The sequence below is a fragment of the Chrysemys picta genome, chromosome 8 (assembly GCF_011386835.1).
Source record: "Chrysemys picta bellii isolate R12L10 chromosome 8, ASM1138683v2, whole genome shotgun sequence".
Lineage (NCBI taxonomy): Eukaryota > Metazoa > Chordata > Testudines > Emydidae > Chrysemys > Chrysemys picta.
This window is the reverse complement of record NC_088798.1, coordinates 99,597,132-99,612,633: the sequence shown is the minus strand read 5'-3', so window position 1 is coordinate 99,612,633 and position 15,502 is coordinate 99,597,132. Positions and strand designations below refer to the sequence as shown.

Below are 15,502 nucleotides of genomic sequence, written 5' to 3'. Positions count from 1 at the left end.
ACCCAGCTTTTATGGAGCATTTTTCATCAGTACATTTCAAAGTGCTTTATCCCCATTTCACAGATGGAAAAACTGAGACAAAGAGATGAAATGATTGGCTTAAGGTCATCCAGCAGGCCAATAGCAGTGCCAGGAATAGAGCCTAACTCTCCTGAGTCCCCATTTAGTGCTCTGGCCAGGCCACCCTGCTTCTTGAACAGACTATAGATATTGGAGTTGGCTGAAAAATGGGGGAGTAAATCCAGGATTTTTTTTTAATTTGCCATCCAGCTCTAATGAACATATATACACAGGGCCCACTTTAATAATGTGGGACCCACTTTCTGGTGCTCCAGTTTAATACTATGCTGTGCTCACTTCAGGTGTCTCAGTAGCCATCTGACCCTTCAAATATTGGACAAGGATGTCTTATCAAATGCCCATGTTTTAAAATTGGACTGCCCGTATTTAATGTTCAGGGACATTAAATATCAACAAAGCTCACTTTCCTCTTTCAATCTGAAGGAGTCAAAGGAAGAAAGAACCCATCCCCGGTACCGTGCTTTACTGAGTTTGTCACCCTTATTTGAACACTGGAATATTTGAAGACATTCCTCAACAGCTGTATTACAGTGTTAATAATCTATTAATTGAAAGAGCACATAGATTCAGGCTTCACAGACTTTCTAATCATCCTGTATGCCCTGAACCATACTTGAATGAGGATAACCTTTTCCTGACGTTCTGCCTCAGGAACCGAAACAAGAGAAGTCATCTATATAAATAGAACAGATTGCTCTGATAGCAGCTAACAGACCCGTGCTTGTGGAAACCATGTGCATTGCAGACAGAACTGGATGGTTCCATAAAGGAGTCTGCACACCTCATTACTGTAAATGAGGAATAACCGGCTAGGAGGTATTACTGCTGAAAAGGATCTGGGGATTATAGAGGATCACAAATTGAATATGAGCCAACAAGGTAGTGCTGCTGTGAAAAAGGTTAATATCATTCTGGGGTGTGTTAACAGGAGTATCATATGTAAAAAGAAGAACAGGAGTACTTGTGGCACCTTAGAGACTAACAAATTTATTAGAGCATAAGCTTTCGTGGACTACAGCCCACTTCTTCGGATGCATATAGAATGGAACATGTATTGAGGAGATTATACATATATATATATATATATATATATATATATATATATATATATATACATACATACATACATATATATATATATATATATATATATATATATATATATATATATACATACATACATACATACATACACATTTATACACACACACACACACACACACACACACACACACACACACACACACACACAGAGCATAAACAGGTGGGAGTTGTCTTACCAACTCTGAGAGGCCAATTAATTAAGAGAAAAAAAACTTTTGAAGTGATAATCAAGATATCAAACTGTGCTGGGCTATCTTGATTATCACTTCAAAAGTTTTTTTTCTCTTAATTAATTGGCCTCTCAGAGTTGGTAAGACAACTCCCACCTGTTTATGCTCTGTGTATGTGTGTGTATATAAATATTTATTTATTTATTTATTTTATGTTCCATTCTATATGCATCCGAAGAAGTTGGCTGTAGTCCACGGAAGCTTATGCTCTAATAAATTTGTTAGTCTCTAAGGTGCCACAAGTACTCCTGTTCTTTTTGCGGATACAGACTAACACGGCTGCTACTCTGAAACCTGTCATATGTAAGACACAGGAGGCAGAGGTGCCAGAACAAGGTGGGGGACCAAGGCCCTCCCACTTTTGAAAGTGGCCCTGCCCCTTCTCTTCCCGCCGGGCCCCCGCCCCCAGCCAGGCCAGAAGCTGGAGCCCGGCCCGGCCCAGGTAAGAGTGGCCAGGGAGCCTGGGCAGCTGTGGGGAGCCATGGACCCTCCACCCGCCCTGGGCAACAGGCCTGGGGAGTGGAGAGATGGGCTGGGGGCTGCTCTCAGGGCCCCCACCCTGGCTCCAGCTTCCCTGGTGCCTTGGCATGAAGAGGAGGGGCAGGGTCGGGGCCACGGAGTGGGTGGGGCCTCATCGCCCCCCCCACTTTTAGGAAGAATTCATCGCCCCTGATGGGAGGTAATTGTCCCACTCTGCTCGGCCCTAGTGAGACCTCTGCTGGAGCACTGTGTCCAATTCTGGGTGCCATACTTTAGGAAAGATGTGGATAAATTGATGAGAGGAGAGCAACAAAAGTAATAAAAGGTTTAGAAAACCTGACCTATGAGGAAAAGTTAAAAAGACGGAGCATGTTTAGTTTTGAGAAAAAGACAGACAGGACCAGATAATAGTTTTCAAATATGTTAAGGGCTGTTAAAGAGGACTATGATAAATTGTTCTCCCTGTCCACAGAAGGTAGGACAAGAAGGGAGATTTAGATTAGATATTAGGAAAAGCTTTCTAACTATAAGGGTAGTTAAACTCTGGAATAGGCTTCCAAGGGAGGTTGTGAAATCCCCATCACTGGAAGTTTTTAAGAACAGGTTGGACAAACACCTGCCAGGGATGGTCTAGATTTACTTGGTCCAGCCCCAGCACAGGGGGCTGGACTCGATGACTTTAAGGTCCCTTCCAGCCCTATATTTTCATGATTTGCCACTGATTCTTGTAGCTAAAGCAGAGGAGATTGATGTGTAAGACAATCGTTATAAGCAGAGCTGTGAGAACCACCAATTTTTGGTTTGCTGGCTGTTCTGAACTGATTTTTTTCCCTTTCAGATCAAACCAAAACCAAAATGTTCAGCAAATCTAAAAAGTCAGAAAAATTTCATTTCGGGCAGAATAAAATATTTTGTTTTGATTTGGGGGCATTTTAACTTTTATTTATTAAAGCAAAGGAAATGAAGGGCTAAATTCAAAAATCCAAGGGAGGAAGAGGTGCCCTCCCCCAGACTTATAACCAACAGCATAGCAGGGAGGACACTCCCCTGAGTGGGACTTGAACGCAACTCTCTCCTTTCCCTGATAAACCCCCTAATGACAAAGCTATAGGACAGGGATCGGCAACCTTTGGCATGCGGCCAATCAGGGAAATCTGCTGGCAGGCTGGGATGGTTTGTTTACCTGCAGTGTCCGCAGGTTTGGCCAATTGCAGCTCCCACTGGCCGCAGTTCGCCATTCCAGGCCAATGGGGGCTGCAGGAAGTGGCGTGAGCCGACGGATGTGCTGGGAAAGACCCACCCCAGAATCTCTCCTGTTGAAGCTGTTCCATTTTGTATAAGCTACGTAAATAGTCACTGAGAGAGAGAGAGAATGAGAATGACTCTATAACCCAATGGTTATAAGGAGGCAGCAGCTCCTCCTCCTCGGTTTTATGAATGGCATCTAAATCCCCTTGTAAATCTAGCCCCTCTCCCCTGCCAAAATAAATCAAACTGTTTCTTTTCATTTCAAGTGAAACAATTTGTGGAAATTCACATGAAACCGCAAATGTTTTTGGTCAAATGAATCTGCAAATCTCAACAACAAAATATTTCTGGCTGAAAAATTTCACCCAGCTCTAGTGATAATTTGGAATTAAAAATGGAAAACAAGAGCTAACTTAGCTTTCTGCAATGTCTGGATTCTGCATTTTCTCTGGACTCAAGGTTCTTTTGAATCAGCGGTCAACTTTCCCGACTAAAGCAATGGAGAAAAATATAGCTACGGTTGCAAAAACTAGAAGGTACAGGAAAGGTTCATAGTTTCAACGCATTCAAGTTTTAATAGCGGAAGCTGGTGTAAAGACGACCCTGCTAATATACAGGTTTACTGAAAAAGTTTGTTTTCAGTAAACTACACTTATTTTCTGAAAATTACTAGAAAAATGCTTTTTATATAAGAATAAATTAGATTAAACCAAAGGCTTCGCATTTAGAAGTATGTAACGTGAGCTTGTCAGAGAGCACCTGGGATTTAGATGTAAATATTTCAGTTTGAAATAATTATGGAGTATTGACACAGAGAATTAGAAATGCAATTCAGCTTGGATGAGTGCCCATCACTGAAGTCATCACTAAACACTGAGGGACTGATGCAGCTAAATTAGTATCCGAGACTGCTGGTCCAGAGAAACTCCACAGGCCTGTACTGCTATTTAATAGTACAGGACATTACTTTAAACCAGGGGTATCATTTCCTATAGGGGAAAGGGGCAGTTGCCTCCCCACAGATCTTGGTTTGCCCCCCTTCCCGACTTTTCATAGGTTTATATGTTCCCCTGACTTTGCAGGATATAATAATTTCTAAGTGAGATTTTATTTAGAAATTTAAGGTAATTAGAGTAAAAAGTATTTATATGCAAAAGGTGAAAATCTAAATGAAAAGTTTTTGGATTTTTTCTTTCTTGTCAAAAAGAACAGGAGTACTTGTGGCACCTGAGAGACTAACAAATTTATTAGAGCATAAGCTTGCATGGGCTGCAGCCCACAAAAGCTTACGCTGAAATAAATTTGTTAGTCTCTCAGGTGCCACAAGTACTCCTGTTCTTTTTGCGGATACAGACTAACACGGCTGCTACTCTGAAACCTACCATTTTTCTTGTCAGTTCCTGAAATGTTTTGAGATTTACTTTTCATCCCATTTCAGGACAAGCAAATTTTTTGAATTGCGTCAATTTTCCTGGGGTGAGAAAAGGATACAGCTGGGCAGCAATGGTTAAGTACAGGGGTTCTCAAACTTCCTTGCACCGTGACCCCCTTCTGACCACAAAAAATCACTACACAACCCCAGGAGAAGGGATGAATCTTGAGCCCGCTTGAGCCACAGGGAGTGGGGAACCTAAACCCAAGGGCTTCAGCCCCAGACAAGGAGCCTGTAACCTGATCCCCACCGCCCAGGGCTTTAGCAAGTCAAAGCCAGCCCTAGCAACCCCATTAAAACAGGGTCACAACCCACTTTGGGGTCTCAACCCACAGTTTGAGAACCGCTGGTTAAGTATAATAAATTGTTAACAGAGGCTTTTTCTTGGGAGCTGGATGCAATTTGTATTCTTTTTAATTCATGTAAAACGCAACAGAGGGTCCTGTGGCACCTTTGAGACTAACAGAAGTATTGGGAGCATAAGCTTTCGTGGGTAAGAACCTCACTTCTTCAGATGCAAGTAATGGAAATCTCCAGAGGCAGGTATAAATCAGTGTGGAGATAATGAGGTTATAAAAGGTGCCACAGGACCCTCTGTTGCTTTTTACAGATTCAGACTAACACGGCTACCCCTCTGATGCTTTTTAATTCATGTTCATTAACTGAAAATTTACACTTTGAATTTGAAAAGTGGCCCATTTTACTTATATCACATCATCTTGCATTATTTGTAATTAATTTTGGAATGCCATTCATTTTTAAACAGAAAACCACCAGTTTTTTGAGGAAAGGGAAATTTGTTTCATTTTGGTGCCATTTTCACTTCATTATTTTATCTTTATGTAGCTACAACGTAGAGAAAAGAAAGGAATTAAAATACCTGTGCCTGAGAAAGATTGGCCTAGGGAGGTTTTAGGAACATTTAATGTTTTGAATGGTCCAAAATGTGTGAAGTTCAGCCTGGTCAACGTATGGCCCTGTTTCAACAACGTACTTAAACACGTGCCTACCTTTAAGCACTGAGTAGTGGTGTTGACCTCAGTGGAACTACTCAGGGGTTTAAAGCTCGGCATATGGTTAAGTAACTATGTAAACTGGGGCTTAAGTGGGACTTATATGGTGTCTAGACCTTGTGTGAGCCATACCATTGCTTTGATTTGCACCAAATATTCTTATAACCAACCAATAGCATCTCTCAACTTAAAGAGAAATACACTTAAAGGCAATAGATGAAAAGTTATTGTTGCGAGATTAATTTCCTTTTCCCCTTAAAAGGAGCAGAATGCTATCTGTGAATTTTGGATACTTTCGGACAAGGGTTTGGATATGAACATGCCACTTGCAGTGAAAATTGTACAACAAACAAAAGCTTATGGAGCTCAGTTCTGCAAAGCACTTAAGCCTGGGCTCAATTTAAGTACATGAATCATTCCACTTTCTTGGTGGAAGCCCCTTTGCAGAGTTCATTTAAAATGGCGGCTGGTCAAAGGACTAAGAAGTCTACAATAAAGAGCAATCCCTGCCATGGCAGGGAGATGGACAAGCTGATCTAATAGGCCTTTTCCATTTTTAATATTCTGTGGAGAGACTGAAGCCGTGCAGCAAGGACCTAACTTGGAGAAAGCGGAGATTTGAATTGGAATCCAGTGCTGAATTTGCTGGCTCAAAGCCATCTCAAATGCCATGTCTTTTTGGGGGGTGGTAGGTAGTTCTCATTTTGATGTAGTGGCTTCCAGCAGATAGCTCACCAAAAGGAAAAAAAAAGTGACAAATGTTAAAGCATCAGTTTAAAACTGTATTTTTTTACTCAAACCCTATTGCTTTGCTTTCTATTTTCCTTGATGTACCGATACAGTAATTTCATGGTTCATATTGCCCTCATAAGTACTCTGCAAGCCTTTGTACAAAACTAGAGTCAGTGCTTCTTCCAAAGGAGTTGTAGAATTTAATTAACTCTGCTCCATGTTTGCAGTCCTGTGATTTCTCTTACCTTTAACGTGAACTCACATACGGATTAAAGTGAAATAAAACCTACAATTTGAGTTCAATTCAAAGCTGATTGGAAACATGTATTACCTTTCCTTGACCCGGCAGTGAGAAGGGAAGTTATTATAGTTCTTTAGTGAGCTTGTAAACTCTTTAGTGCTGTGGCAGTTTTAATCCTGCTGAGAGAAAATTTGAGCTGGAGAATAAATTGCTTCCATTTTATTTTTGTTTTTTTACAATCACAGTTTAGATAGCAAATAAGCAGCCGGTTAGTTTGGAATCAACTAACAAGAACATTGCAGAATCCAGACGGTGCTTTCAGTTTGAATACTAAATAACTATAATTAATAAATAAATGCCCCAGATCATTCAAATTACAACATACAAACATGGGCTAGAAAAACTGAGACATTAAGGGCTCAGTTACATAGTGACCATGTGGCTGTTTGTCCAGGAAAAAAACTAACTTAGAAATGGACAAAACTTCCAGTTATCACTTTCTAATATTGTTCAAACTGCAGCTGGAATTTTTCATGCATTCTTTGGAAGTTTGCACACATTTTAGTGTCAGGAAAAAAAGAAAAGAAAAGAAACTGGCCACAAACATTGGAAGTCAAAACTTTACTGTGGAGTCAGTTAAATCCTGGCTCTACTGAAGCCAGTGCACCATTCCTATTGACTATAATGGGGTTCACCTAGAAAGTCTGAGTCAGACTAAATATATTATAGAATGTCTCATTACATGTAACAATGTCATCACACACTCTACTGTAATAGGGTGACGAGAGAGCAAGTGTGAAAAATCGGGACGGGGGTAGGAGGTATATATAAGACAAAGCCCCAAATATCAGAACTGTCCCTATAAAAATTGGGACATCTGGTCACCCTATACTGTGATGACCCACTGGAGCACCACTGGCTGCTGCAGCTTGTCCTCACATTGGTACCCAGACCCCAGGATGGCAGCTATACCGACCAGCACATACCAGTCTTGCATGATCTCATACATTACAGAGCTTGGACTGCTCCATTGATCAATATATTAGTGTTTGTAGGCCACGATCAGCTGCTAGTGGGGCTTAAGAACAGTGTGGGAAAGTTCTTCTATGAAGCTGTGATAATTTACACCATTTGAGGATCTGACCATAACCTGTTAAAACGAAGCAGATGGTCCACTGATTAAGGTACTGGACTTGGTGTTGAGAGGTGGGTTCTGTTCCCAACTCTATTTTTGACACGCTGAGTGTCCTGGACAAATCACTGAAAACCAGATTTGTAAAGGTATTTAGGTGCTTAAATACCTTTACAAACCTGGCAATTAGTCTCTGGGTGCCTCAGTTTTCTTATCTGTAAAAGGGAGCTAAAGTGCTTTACAGTAAGTAATATTGAGACACATACATGAAAAGTCTTATTAGTGAGTTTCAGTCTTACAAAATAGGGATAATCTATAATGTTTCCTTTCATTCAAAATAGATTTATTGTGCTCCAAAATGGAAACACAAAGTACTTCATAGGAAGAACATAATTGTATGATGCATTTTAGTATGGAGGAGAAGGAAAATATTGGCATCTAAATCAGATCAGACTAGAGATGATTCTATGTAAATAGAGCACTAAGAAAACTACCTGGATATGTTTTCATCTCTAACATCTGTTCTTTCTGACACGTACAGACTTCAAGGAATAATCTGCTGTCTTGGGTGCATAAAGCTCTGATAATGAAACTATAATATCAATATAAAAAAATATCAGTACTTAGTACTTTACAGAGGTTAGTTTACTAATCTGTGAGGTAGGGAGTATAATGAGCTATGTGCCTCACAGAAAAATCTGTGTGGGCAAGTGGGGAATGAAGACACCAGGAAGAGTTTTCCATTGGAGAGGCTGAGCAGGGGGGTAGAGTGGAAGTAGATTGCCACTCTTAGAATGGGCAAGGGATTTGACCCCCAGAGATTTCATGGAGTCTACAGGAAGCCACAGCAGTTATGTTGCGTCTCAGTGCCAGTGAGCTGGCGCCAAGACGCTTTGGTTCCCTCCAGATGGGAGCATGTCACCAGGAAATTCACTGCCTCCCGCCACTCCTACAATGTTTCTCAATGCAAAAGTGGCAAAGCAGAAGAGTTAAATCAGACTCAGGCAGATTCATCCCTGGTTGCCAAGAGGCAACAATGTGTTTTCTCCAACCAACCCTCCTGCCCTCGCCTCACGTACAGATGGCTTTCTGTGGGGCTAGAGCTGCGTCCCTCAGGGCAGGCAAGCTAACTCAGCATTATTCCTCTCATCTTCTAAATGGAGAAACAGAAACACAGAAAGGATAAGTGACTCGCCACAAACCGTTAACCCAGAAAGCGCTGTAAAGGCTAAAGCAGATTTCAATGACCATAACTACAGTGCATGATAAACTTGATATGGTGGAGCGGTCCCACAAAACAACATCAGCCCCAGGTTTTACTAACTTTCCAACTTGTCCCAAAAATAAATTACTGTAAATGGGGAGGGACAAATCTTTGCCTAATGAGCAATGATAATGCTCCGGCCTTTGAGAGGCATTCATCCAAGAAGCTCATAGTGGTTTACAGACATTAAATTTCACCAAACCCTGTGAGCTAGGTAAATATTACACTCGCTTAAAAGAAAGGGAAACTGAGGCACACAGCATAATGACTGGACCAAGGTCACAGCAGCAAACACAGGAACAGAACACAGGATTCCAGGCTCCTGATCTCATTTTCTAACCACTTGGTAACATCCCTTCCAATGTATTCGTGTACAATAACTTGCCAATAATCATTATTAAATGGCCTTTTCATCCATTAAATCTCGAACCATTTTAGAAGGGAGGGAGGGATCATTCTCCCCATTTATACAGGCACGCAAAATGAGGACCAGAGAGATTAACCTGTGACTCACTGAAGGTCAAACAGACGAACTCAGAAGTCCTGAATCCCATGTTTGATCTATTCCAGCACGCTGCCTTCCTAGATGAAGGTTCTGGAATACAAATCTGCAAATGTTGATGATTCTAAAGTCCTGCCCCAGATGACTCCAAAATTTGCCAGTTGATTCAGAAACTATCACCTGGATTTTCTCGCTATTCATACCAGATAAAACACAGCTGTTGTTCTACAACGTGCTAAGTTGTTTTGTAATTGATTCTGGATCCCCATTATGCCCTCACCCCCAGGTCATGCACTGGGGTCTCATCAGCGTGAGAAAAAAGTTCTAACTACAAAACTTCAAATTTCCCCCCCACTATATCTGCACCATTCCTAGAAGAGGACAAGGCCCAGTACAAATCCTGAAGGAACTCAATTCACAGTCTTTATAGAACAGGGTTTATTGATGCAAAGTATCTCAGGTACTGATGTTACCAGCTAACTACACTCCCACTGGCCCCAATTTTGCTTTAAATCATTAAACAAGGTCTGGCCCAGAATTCCTAACCCCTTTGATAGGTGAATGTAAACTACACCAGTCCAAAGGCCCTGATACACAGCCAAAGCTAACTCGTTAGTACCAAAGAAACAGCAGTTGTAACACCAGTGTTTTTCTTGAAATGCTGACTGCAGTGGGGATATTATATGAGGAATGTTTAACTGGAATATAATTTTTACTTGGTAGGTAATAAGCCTATGAGGTCTATAATTGTCTTACAGATGGCAAGTTATTCAAATACACTTATTAGTTTTGCATACCTACCACTGCCTGGTGGCCCTGCAATTCTCAGAGAGACAAAGGGAACATTTCTGTGAGTCAGAGACAAATCAAAAGTGCAGCCTAGATATGCAGAATGGAATGACTAGGTCTGTGCTCATGTTATGGACTGAAGCGCTGACAGAACAATCCCTGCTGTGTCTCATCCTTACCCTGCAAAGAGAAGGATACCTCCCCCTCTCCTCAGCTAGCTCCATGCAACCCTCCCATCCCCAGAACCTGCCTGGTTCACCTCAAGACTGTTCTGTCTTTTTGTACCTTTATCAGCTGCCATCTCAGAAGTGGGCTCTGCCTTTTCTCTCCCAGTTGGAAACATGGGGGGAGGGGAAGAGTCATTTGTTGTAGATTTAAAGTTTTAAAGAATGGATTTTAGAGCAGGTGAGGATCATATGTTGACAGCATCTTCCCTGTCATGATTTCAGTTACGTTTAAAAAGCATCTCTTTCGAGAGGAATTGGGAAAGCACACTGTTAACTTGCTCCATATTATCGACACCCAGGCAAAAGACATGGAAGGCCAGGCTAGCACCTGCCCTGGGTCCTGAACACACTTTGTTCAGGAAATAGAAAGTGGCCAACACTGTGAGTTGAAGTGGAAGAGTCCACCTGATCGTTAAAATGCTCCCCTGCTTTGCTTGTTGTTGCAGCCTTTGGTCCAGATTGCATGCAGCCCACACATAATTTCATAGGGCTGGAAGGGTGAACCAAGAAACACCCCACCCTGCTCATTGCTTGCAGTTAAATGCCACACTCTAGCCCTGAATGTTACTAACCCCCACCCCAAAGAAGGGTCCTTTAATTTAGTGATCATAAAAGTGAAGTTAATAGCACCGGCTAGAGCTAATGCTGCACTCTGAACAGAAGGGAAGGTTGGGAGGAATACACAAGTGTAGGAACATGGAGGTCACTCCAAGTGTAGGAACATGCTCACTGCTAATTCAGGCCTTGGCCTTGCCCACATAGGATGCAACATCAGTATGTGGGAGACGGGTGGAATTAATTGTCATACCCAGTGAACATAAAGGAATGAAGTTAACAATGGCACTTCAACCAGGGCAATTGGATAGGCTGATTGCCATGGTACCCAGCATTAGGGTAACCTGCGGCCGCGGGCTACATGCGGCCCATCAGGGTAATCTGACTGCAGGCCACAAGACATTTTGCTGACGTTGAACATCCGCAGGCACCGCCCCCCCGTAGCTCTCAGTGGCCGTGGTTCTCTGTTCCCACCAATGGGAGCTGTGGGAAGCGGCGGACAGCATGTCCCCGTGGCCTGCCACTTCCCACAGCTCCCATTGGCTGGGAACAGCGAACCACAGACACTGGAAGCTGTGGAGGGTCATGCCTGTGGACAGTCAATGACAGCAAAATGTCTCGCAGCCCACAATCAGATTACCCTGATAGGCCGCATGCGGCACGTGGGCTGCAGGTTGCCCACCACTGAGCTAGAGTGTCAGGCTATGAATACTGTGTGATATGTCAAGCTTTAACAAGACATTGCCTTGGCCTAGGGACACCTTTGTACCTCTGGACACCTCCACTAGCTTCTTAATTTACATTTCTTTTCTGACCCTGCTCGTTTTCCCTTAGGATCATCATTAGAACTGTGAAATACTTTCTGGAACATTAGAAACAGACCTGATTCTTGATGTGCTTGTTTCTTTGAAGGAGGATATCTGGTTCCCATTTGTACCCTATGTGTGCAGGGATATGGTTATGGATAATATGCTGTCTAGGGATTGCAGATTGAAGTAAATAACTCTGTGATACACAGAAAATACACTGAATTCCTGCTGCATATAAGGCACATTTCATGCCTAAAATTTAGAAATGCCCCATTATTTGCTGATTGCTCTCCTATTGGATGTGAACATCTCTTGGCTGGATAAACAACTGATGTGAAAAAAGCGGATAGAAGAATGCCTCATTTGACAAAGAAATGAGACCTGCATTTTGTGCCTTTGTTACCTAATATAGAAATACAACTAAACCTGGTGAAAGATTCAGCTCCAAGTTGAGATAATTACTCTTTGGTTCCCTTCTTCTCACTACTATCTTAAAACACACACAAACAAGTCAGTGTGGCAGACATGACTACAGTTAGGGACTTTCTCCCATGACTATTGCACATTGCAACCTCCCCATGATGTATCCATGTCATATTTATTCACAAGGCTCATATTCTGCACTGCATTTTTGGATGGCCAAGGTTCATACTACAGATGGCCCCAAACCAGAACCTTGAATCTGAACCCCTTTGGATTTCCAGGGGATTGTATTAGAATCCTCAGATCCAAGCTCACTCCCACCCACACTTGGCTCTAAGCTGGAGCTAAACCACAAGTGGCCTGTTGCCACTTCCCTCTTCACATGCAGCAAAAATTAGTGAGAATGGCTCAAAAGATGTTTGGTGTCATTGAATAAAACTCAATTCTCCAAAGGCTAGCCTGAACCTCATCCAGAACTGGAATCTTACTCCAGTTTTTCAGCCCATGTCTAACCCAGTTCTATCACATAACTTACATAATAACAGGATCAGTTCTGGGCAAGAAATATCACAGCTTTTTAATCACACAGGGGAAAAGGTGCATCTTCTTTTACCCCTGGACAGGCAAGAATTCTCTTCCTCTCACAGAGTATAACCTGGGTGAGGGGGACACTTAAGCCAAGCTATTACAGCTTCTTCCAAAATTGTCATCTGCCCCCCAACTGAGTAATTTCATTCCCCAACAAAGTTCTATCTATGCATGTCTTTTATGAACCAGTTGGCACTGCCACTTATCCACCTCCTCCTCACAAACCCTGCACTTAGTAGTTAACGAACAGGAGTCTATCCACCTATCAATCAATATGCTTTTCCAGCCCCTCTCCCCCATCAATAGAGACTCTACTGCCCCCTGCAACAGAGACTAGAGCCTTTATTCAAAATATAAAAGGAATGCATCCCCACCTCTAGGGCACCTCCTCATGCCTGGATGCATCATTGCAGGGGACTTCATCTCTCAGACCCGGCCTCCAGTAGCCACTTCCATCATCCCAATGGCCAGGCCCAGCTGGTGTCTTCTCCCAGCTCCCTCTCTGGGTTTTCTGTGGCTCAGACCTCCAGCCTTCCAAAGTACAAAAGGTCCAACTTCAAGTCTAAATCAAACACTTAAATTAATAGTCCTTCGGCTCCACTGAAGTCTTCTACTTCTTAGCCCCCTGCTGAGATGCTCCTCTCTTGCTTCTTCCCCAGCAGGATACCCCTATTGCTTCCCTTCACCAGGGATCCTAGCAGTTTACCTCTGAAGATCTCACTGCTCCTTTTAGCCCCTACAACAGGTTGCCCACCCCCAGGAATCTACTGTGCTCCCTGTGGGTCTCTTTCTCCTGTTGCAGGCCCTAACTCAAGGCCTGACCCTGCAGGAAACCTACCCTGTTTCCTATGAGTACCTCACCCTGACTTAGGATCTTCTCCAAAGGGAACTTCCCTTGTTCCTCCCTCTGCTTCATTCCCAGCCCTAATTAAGTAACGCTGTCCTGTCCCTGCTTCACCACCACTGCTGGAGTCAGCCTTTCTAATTAAGCCCCGTTACAGCCAGCTGGGGTCACTAATTACCCCTTATGTTCCCAGCTCATCAGTGAGGCTGAAAGAGCCCTGCAGATTCTTGGGCAAGGCAAAACCCAGCTTTCCACAGAGGGCCAGCCAGCCCATGACATCAAATTTATTGCAAATCACCTGATATGCCAGTCAGTCGTGCAGTTCTCATGTTATAAGCAGAGCATGGTCAAGGATCTGTTTAACAAAACCAACTAAATATACACACACAGATGGACTCTGACAGGGAAAAGTGTATTTAATTATGGGGCATTCCTCAGTTTTTAGGCCTAATGACTGAGTGCTCCCGGAAAGAGCTAAAATATGTAAAATAGATAGAATATGTTGTTTTATGTTAAAATGCACAGAGATGGAGTGCCCTTCCTTGCATGCTGATCCAAGCGTGGTCTTCCGCACCTCAGTTTCCTGGCGGGTAGAGAGTGACACCGGGCAATATGTTTCTTTCTAGCAGGTCAGTGACTAACCTCAGAAGAGCCCAAGGGCAGTTTCAACCTCCACCTGCATCATGTGTGTCACACACCCCTCTCCATCCTTTGTAGTTTAAAGAAATCCTATTTTATAGCTATCTGAAGTGTAATTTTGCTCATGTCCTACAATCTTGCCATTCGTTTTGAGTTAAATATCAAACAGATGTGCGTCCATTTAAAAAAAATGTTTAATATTCGAGAGTCTGGCCTCATAGACTAGGAATCAGAGGGGTAGCTGTGTTAGTCTGGATCTGTAAAAAGCAACAAAAAGTCCTGTGGCACCTTATAGACTAACAGATGTATTGGAGCATAAGCTTTCGTGGGTGAATATCCACTTCGTCAGACGTCTGACGAAGTGGATATTCACCCACGAAAGCTTATGCTCCAATACATCTGTTAGTCTATAAGGTGCCACAGGACTCTTTGTTGCTTTTTATAGACCAGGAAAGCCTGCAAGAAATAGATAAAAAGGTATATTAGTACATTTTAAGGTGATTTTAACTGTACATTGTTCATCATTAAAGGAAACAGATCCAGCAAGCACTAAAGTGACAAGTGGGGGTTGGGGGAAGCTATACGGTATTAGTTTGACATGGAAATTAGACCTGGGACAGGGTGGAAAAAAATCCACCTGGCAAGTTTTTTTTAAAAGGCTATTCAGATTCAAAGGTCCAGGGATAGATCAATTGAAGTAACTGAAGAAACAGGCAAGAATAAAAGGCACATAGGTGTGTGGGCTCTCTCTCTCTAAGACAAACCACTGATTACCAAATATCTTCATGGAAAGAGTGGCAGCTCTCAGGCTAGTTTTATATCCCATGACTAATGAGAAAACTGCAGAGCATTCAGGTTTTTCAAAGCCAGTTCTTGGCATTTGAATAACTCATTGTGGCTCCAATGAAAGTATCAATCAATCCAGTAAAAACTTCACCTCAGCTCTCTTCCTGGCTCTGCATATATGGCTGATGGAGAAGAACTGCATTAAACATTCCAATCCCCCTAATATTTCTTGATATTGCTCACGTTTAAAGTTCAAGATTAAGTTACCCGACTCCCATAATCTATAACAGCCATCTCCTCTGTTGGTTAAGGCTGAAATTAAAGTATTTCCATGTGTCTGGTTGAATTTCTTCACATGTAGTAAAGAACATTCTTCACTGACA

At 42.5% G+C, this 15,502-nt stretch overlaps 1 long non-coding RNA gene across 2 annotated transcripts in view; it reads right to left on the bottom strand.

The window, feature by feature from the left end:
• The window catches only part of LOC135973307 (uncharacterized), a 55,760-nt gene extending 41,336 nt beyond the window's left edge, over positions 1 to 14,424 (bottom strand). For both annotated transcript variants that reach the window (XR_010590115.1, XR_010590116.1), the window contains exon 1: positions 13,225 to 14,424. This is a non-coding gene — a long non-coding RNA (uncharacterized LOC135973307). The remainder of the gene's footprint in view (positions 1 to 13,224) is intronic.
• Between the last annotated feature and the right edge of the window lie 1,078 nt (positions 14,425 to 15,502).